Source organism: Myotis davidii, unplaced genomic scaffold (genome assembly GCF_000327345.1).
Source record: "Myotis davidii unplaced genomic scaffold, ASM32734v1 scaffold292, whole genome shotgun sequence".
NCBI lineage: Eukaryota > Metazoa > Chordata > Mammalia > Chiroptera > Vespertilionidae > Myotis > Myotis davidii.
Window position 1 is genome coordinate 1,049,274 of NW_006285042.1, and position 7,803 is coordinate 1,057,076.

General features: G+C 37.4%; 1 protein-coding gene and 1 pseudogene across 1 annotated transcript in view; both read right to left on the reverse strand.

Annotated features, from left to right (window-relative positions):
* STXBP5L (syntaxin binding protein 5 like) overlaps positions 1 to 7,803 on the reverse strand; it is a 194,334-nt gene that overhangs the window by 25,717 nt on the left and 160,814 nt on the right. The gene's annotated exons all lie outside the window — the stretch shown is intronic.
* Positions 2,536 to 3,038, reverse strand: LOC102763644 (annotated as a pseudogene).

The following is a 7,803-nucleotide window of genomic DNA, read 5'->3' on the forward strand; positions in this document are numbered from 1 at the left end:
CTGCCCTCTCTCACATACTGGGAGCCCTCAGGCATTGACCCCCATCAATATCCAATAGCAGGATCAGCCCCTTGCCCAGGCCTGACGCCTCTGCCAGAGGCGTCAGGTCTGGGCAGGGGACCCTCATTTCCCCCCATCACTGGTTCTGCCCCCAGCCCAGGCCTGATGCCTCTGGCCCAGGCGTCAGGCCTGGGCAGGGGACCCCCAGACCCCTCTGATTGCTGGCTCTGCCCCTGGCCCAGGCCTGATGCCTCTGGCCCAGGATTCAGGCCTGGGCAGGGGACTCCCCTCTGCCCCCATCACCGGCTCTAACCCCCACCCAGGCCTGATGCCTCGGCCAGAGGAGTTGACCCTCATCACCATCCGATTGCTGATCACTGGATCAGTACCTTGCCCAGGCCTGAGGCCTCCGGCAGAGGTGTCAGGCCTGGGCAGGGCACCCCCAGCCCCCCGCAGTTACAGGCTCTGCCCCTGCCCAGGCCTAAGGCCTCTGGCTGAGGCCTTAGGCCTGGGCAGCAGGGACTACCAGCTCCCTGTGATCTCTCGCTCCGCCCCTGCCCTGGCCTAACGCCTCTGGCCGAGGCGACCTGCCCGGGCAGCGGGGACCCGCAGCGGCAGTGGCTCCACGATCATGGGCTCCGCTTTAGGCCCAGGCAAGGGACCCCTAGCTCCCGGGACTGCCAGCTTTGACCCTGTCCAGCTCCCATCGCTGGCTCCACCCCTACTTCCTGCTATCACTGGCCAGGGTGGAAAAGGCGCCTGATTCTCTGATCATGGCTGGGGGGCAGGGCAAAGGCGGCCCTGGGGGTTCTTAGCGCCCCCCTGGGTTTCTGATCACTGTCAGTGGCAAGGGGCTTCTTCCTGCTTTCCCTTTCACCTCCCTGCATTATGCCTACATATGCAAATTAACCGCCATTTTGTTGTCAGTTAACTGCCATCTGAGTTGGCAGTTAATTTGCATATAGCCCTGATTAGCCAATAAAAAGGGTATCGCCGTACGCCAATTACCATTTTTCTCTTTTATTATATAGGATGTAGGTTTTTATCACTATAAACTTCCCTCTTATAATTGCTTTTGCTGCATTCCACAAGTTTTGGTATATTATATTTCCATTTTAATTTATCACAAGATATTTTTAAATTTCTCTTTTGATTTATTCTTTAGCCCATTGGTTGTTCAATAGCATGTTGCTTAATCTCCACATATTTGTGAATTTTCCAGTTTTCTTCTTATAATTGATTTCTAGTTTCATACCATGTGTTCAGAAGAGAAGCCTGATATTATTTCAATCCTATCATATTAAGACTTACTTTATGGAATAACATTATAGTTTATCTTAGAGAATGTTCTATGTATGTTTGAGAAGAATATGTATTTTCATGCTTTTGGATGGAATATTCTGTAAACATCTATGTCCATCTGGTCTAATGTGTCACTTAAGTCCAATGTTTTCTTATTCCCCTCCAACCGCCCAGACAATTTCTTTATACTTGATTCACTGGGGGACACTTAGCTTGTTTCCATATTTTGGTATTGTGAATAAAACTTCAATTAATGGAGTACAAATATTTCTACAAAAACTGGAGTACAAATATTTCTACACAATACTGATTTCACCTCTTTTAGATATACCAGAAGTGGGATTCCTTGGTCATATGTTTGTTCTATTTTTCTTTTTCTTTTTTTTGAAAACTCCATAGTGTTTCCCATAATGAATACAAAAATTTACATCCCCCAACAACAGTGTACAAGAGTTCCCTTTCGCCTATACCCTTGCAGACAGTTATTACTTGCCTTTTTGAGAATGCCATCCTAATAGCTATGAGGTGATATTTAATTGTGATTTTGATTTGCATTTGTCTGATGTTTAGGGACATTGAGCACTTTTTCATTTACCTGTTGGGCATTTATATGTCTTCTTTGAAAAAAAGTCTACTCAGGTCCTCTTTTCATTTTTTAATAGATTTACTTGTTTTTATGTTTTTGTTTTGTTTTGTTTTGAATTGAATTGTATGAATTCTTATATATTTTGGATATCAATCCCTTATTAGGTATATAGTTTGTAAGTTTTTTCCCTCATTCCATAGATTTGCCTTCTCATTTTGTTGGTGGTTTCCTTTGCTGTGCAGAAGCTTTTTAGTTTGATGTAGCTCTACTTGCTTATGTTTCCTTCCATTGACTATAATGTTTACTTTTGGTGTCATATTAAAAAAATCATTGCCAAGACCAATGTCATTGAGTTTTTTGCTGTTTTCTTCTAGGATATGATGGTTTCAGGTCTTATATTTAAGGCTTTTATCAATTTCAAGATGATTTTTGTATAAGGTGGGAGCTTTGTCCAATTTCATTCTTTTGCATCTGAATATCCAATTTTCCCAGCACCATTTATCAAGGAGATTATTCTTTTCCTAATGTGTATTTTGACACCCCTGTCAAAATTTAACTGACTACATATGGGTGGGGATATTTTAGATTTTCTGTTCCATTGGTCTATATGTCTGTTTTGATTATTTTAGCTTTGCAATATAGTTTTATTTTTTACAACTTACACATGCTTTATTTACTTGATTGAAAGACCTGTGGTGCATTCAATGTTTTACATAGTTGATCTCATCTTGGTTCACACTGACATCAGTTATATTTGGGTTCTATGCTGGAGACTATTCAGGTGCTGCTGTTGTTGTTGGTTTGTGGTGTGTTTTTTTTCATGATCAAGGTGGGTACTTTTATTTGAAATGTTATTTTTAATTCCTTCTCTGGTGATTCTTTCCTGGATTCTTAGCTTTGCATAATTATACCTATAATGGAACCAGTATCCTAAAGTCACAATGATAAATCCTCCTACTCCAACATCACATGATCTCCTAATTCTACTAGTTAATAAAAAATGTCCAAGGCCAGCCACAACAGATTCTAATGAACCATATAATACTGAGTCCCATGCATAGGGAATGTTCTTGACATCTAAAATTCCTAGGAGCTTAAAGGGCTTCTCCTGCCCGTGTTCCTAGGGCTGTGGCTCTGGCGTGGCTGCCATGGGGACTAGTCGGCCCCTGTACCCCTGCCCCACTGGCCCAGGGCCTTCTCAAGCGGAAGCCCCGCCCTGCCCACGCCACACCCTGCAATATAGTTTTAAATTAGGACACAGCCGGTGTGTCTCAGTGGTTGAGTGTTGACCCATTAACCAGAGGTCACTGGTTTGATTCCTAATCAGGGCACATACCTGGCTTTTGGGCTTATCCTAGGTAGGGGGCATGCAGGAGGCAGCCGATTTATGTTTTTCTCTCACTGATATTTTTATCTCTCTATCCTTCTCCCTTCCTCTCTCTCTCAAATCAATAAAAACCTATTTTTTTTTTAAAGAAGTTAGAACATGTCATGTATCTAACTTTCTCAAGGTTGCTTTGGCTATTTGGGGTCTTTTGTTCCATGTGATTTTAGGAATATTTTTTCTATTTCTGTGAAAAGTGCCAGTGGAATTCTGAAGAATTCCAAATTGCTTTAGGTAATATAAACATTTAAAAATATTAATTCTTCCAATCCAAGAACTTGGGATATATTTCCATTTATTTGTGTCTTTAATTTCTTTCATCAATGTCTTACAGTTTTCATTGTACAGATCTTTCACTTCCTTGGTTAAATTAATTCCTAAGTATTTTATTATTTTTGATGCTACTGTATATGGCAATGTTTTCTTAATTTATTTTTTGGGCAGTTCATTGCATTTACCATGAGGCTTATATAAAACAGTATTAATCTATTTTATTAAGTTGCTTTAACTTGATGTATTTTTGAACATATAAGAGTATTAGTTTTAGCTGTACAAACCTATTTATAATAGTCTATTTTAAGTTAACAGCTTAAGTTCAAATTCATTCTAAAGCTCTACAATTTTAGTTTCCCTCCCCCATTTTTTTAATGTCACATTTATATATTTTTATCTTGTGTATCATTGAGAAATTATTGTAGCTATAATTATTTGTACTACTTTTGTCTTTTTATCTTCATATTAGATTTGTAAATGATTTACCCACCTTCATTACAACATTAGATTCTTCTGAATTTTGCTATATATTTATCTTTACCAGTGAGATTTTTTATTTCATATATTTTCCTGTCACTAATGAGCACCCTTTTGTTTCAAATTAAGTTCCTTACCAATTTTTATAAGGTCAGTCTAGTGGGGATGAACTCCTTCAGGTATTACAAAGTAAAGCCATTACTTCTGGAATGCTCTTTATCTCTACTTCAATTCTGAAGGACAACTTTGCTGTGTAGAGTGTTCTTGGTTCACAGTTTCTTTTTCTTCCAGCACTATAAGTATATCATGTGACTTCATTTGCCCTGAAAATTTGCTGCTGAAAAATCTGATAGTCTTATGGGGATTCCTTTGTGCACTGCAAGTTGTTTTAATCTTGTTGCTTTTAAGGTTCTCTCCTTGTCTTTAACTTTTGGCAATTACATACCTTTCAAACTTTCTGGGCTTTCTGGACATGGATTAGAGGGAAAGTTTAAAGCTATTATTTCTTCACATAAGTTTCCTTCCTTTCTATCTCTGTATATAGTATTGTGTTCATAACCCCAACTCAAGTCTCCTTCCATTACCATTTATGCCCCCTATACCCTTTTCTACCTCAATTTCAACAAGAGTGGAAGCATATTTCATATTATTTTGTGCCTTGATATTTTTCTATTTCATACTGTGTCCTGGAGACCATCCTACATAGACCTATGTAATCGTTTTTAGTATAGTATGTATTTATATAGGAACAAAGTTTCATTTAGAGCTATACAATAATTGATTTAACTATTTTCTTATTAATGAGTATTTAGACTTTGTTATTTCAACACAAACTTAAATGAAAATAGTAATACTTCTTTGCACACAAGTATAATTATATCTGTAGAATGAATTCTTAGAATTGAAATTGCTTGGCCAAAAAATATGTAAAAGTATGGTTTCCAAAAAGATTTAAGCAATTTACATTCCCACCAACAGTGTATAAGAACTTTAGTCTCCCTAAATCTTCACCAATATTTTACATTTTATAATTCTTTGATATTTTTTATCTAATACAAAAATATTGCTTTAATATTAATTTCTTTAATAGTGAGTGTTGGACATCTTTTTATTTATTTTAAAGACACTTAGATTTCTTTCTCTGTGAACTACCAGTATTTATCCTTTGCAAGTTTTTCTAGTGTTTTCTTGTTTATTTCTATAAGCACTTTTCGCATTATCAAAATTAGTCTTTGTCAAATGTATTGCAGAATGTCATTTGTCTTATATTTATTTTTATGTAATCAAATTTATCAACCATGTGTTTTTCTTTGTTTTATATGGGTACTGAGTTTTCTGCCATCTCTAGCATAGCCTTCTTTCCTTCCAGAAAATATATTTTCCATGTTTTCTTCTAGCATTTTAATGGTTTCTTTCTATGTATTTACTAGAGGCCTGGTGCATGAAATTCGTGCACGGGGGGTGTGTCCCCCTTAGCATGGCCTGCAGCCTCTCTAATCCGGGACCCCTCCGACTGCCAGTTTAGGTCCAATCCCATAGGCAGCCGGACATCCCTTTCGCAATCCAGGACCACTGGCTCCTAACTGCTCACCTGCCTGATCGCCCCTAACCACCTCTGCCTGCTGGCCTGATCACCCCCTTACTGCCCCCCTGCCGGCCTGATCAACCCCTAACTGCCCCCCTGCTGGCCTTATCGCCCTCTAACTGCCCCCACCCCCGCCAGCCTGATCACCCCAACCTGCTCTCACCTGCTGGCCTGATCACCCCTAACTGCCTCTGCCTTGGCCCCTGCCACCGTGGCTTTGTCAGGAAGGATGTCTGGAAGACATCTGATCTAATTAGCATATCACCCTTTTATTAGTATATATATTTTTATCACCTAGACGTTATTTTAGTTTAATGAAATTAATTTCAGATGCCTACTTAGTTGTTCCAACATTTATTGAATGATATGCCTTTATCCCACTGATTTTAAAGGCTAATTACTTACAATTACAAAATTTCTGTATGCATTTGGGTCTCTGTGAATTTCCTATTTTGTTACACTAATTTAACTTTTCATACATCAATACCCAAATAATAAAATTATTAGTAGTTATATAACACACTTTAAATTAATTTTATACTGTATTTTACTTCTGATGGGAGTAGACATGATTTATGATCAGTTTTTTCAGAAATTTCATGGCTATTCTTACATGTTTATTTTTTCAGGTGAATTTTAAAATCACTGTTTACTTCTCTGGAAAATTCCTGTTATTTTCAGTGAAATTGAAATGTCAAATACACATCAATTTCAAGTTTTTCTGTCCAAAACCCATAAAGTATCCTATGTTTTATCATTCATTCAAGTTCTATTCTTCAATAGAGGGTAAAATCATTTTTCTAAAGATCTATAGATTGAAGTTTAGTACTTTTATATTTTTTCATATCACTATAAATAAGATTATCCTAATTTTAAAGTTGATTTTTGTTTATTTTAAGAAAAGCCTTTACTTCTGGGGTATAAACATTGTAACCAGTCATGTCACTAAATTATCATTCTCTATTTTTATTAATTATTCAGTTGATTCTCTTGAGAATTCAGGTATAAAACTTTATCCCTCTAAGTATAATAATGTTATTACTTTCTTTGTAATACATATACATAATATACCCTTCCTGTACTTAATTGCATTGGCTAGCACTTAAAATATAAGTTAACAATGTACAGATGTTAAACCAGCCGTGGGCAAACTACGGCCCGCGGGCTGGATCCGGCCAGTTTGAAATGAATAAAACTAAAACAAAAAAAGACCGTACCCTTTTAGGTAATGATGTTTACTTTGAATTTATATTAGTTCACACAAACATTCCAGCCACGCTTTTGTTCCGGCCCTCTGGTCCAGTTTAAGAACCCACTGTGGCCCTCGAGTCAAAAAGTTTGCCCACCCCTGGAGGAGCTGTATCGGTAAAGATATTGCTACAACATATGTCTGATATTTTGCTGCCTATGGAGTCTTCTAAGATTTTTATGGTTTCCAATCTTACATTTAAGTCCTTTAACCATTTTGTGTTTATTTCTTCATTGATGTCTGTCTGTCTGTCTGTCTCTCTCTCTCTCTCTCCTTCCTCTCTAAATCAATAAAAACATACTTTTAAAAAGTGTGCTGTTTAATTTTTAAATTTTGTGAATATTCCAGTTTACTTCTAATTTCTATTTCATTCCATTGTGACTAGAGAGAAACCTTTGTATGATTTTAATCTTTTAAAATTTATTGAAACTTGTTTTATGTCCTAAAATATGTTCTTTCCTGGAGTGTTCCATGTATACTTGAGAATAATATGTATTCTATTGTTGTAAAGAGTACTCTATATATATCGTTTAAGGCTAGTTGGCTTTCAGTGTCACTCATGTCCTCTATTTTCTTTTTGATCTCCTGTGTAGACTTTTATATCCATTAATAAAACCAGGCTACTGATGCCACCAAACTCTGCCATGAGCTAACCAGAAGGCATTGTGCTGTTCCATGCCATACTGGTTGGCTTTCATCCACTTCTTTAATATATATATATATATATATATACACACACAGAAGCACTCTTCAGTTGCAGTCACACCATTCTGTTGCCCCCACCAATTGTTGGGATGCCAATCCATACTGAAAAATTTTTAATACATTTTCTTTTTAATGTGCTTGCTTACCCACTTGTCATTTTCATATTCAAGTAACAATCAAATGAATTATGCTTCAGAATCCACAACAAGTTTGTTCTCAAGAGGGAAGCACTTCACAAAATA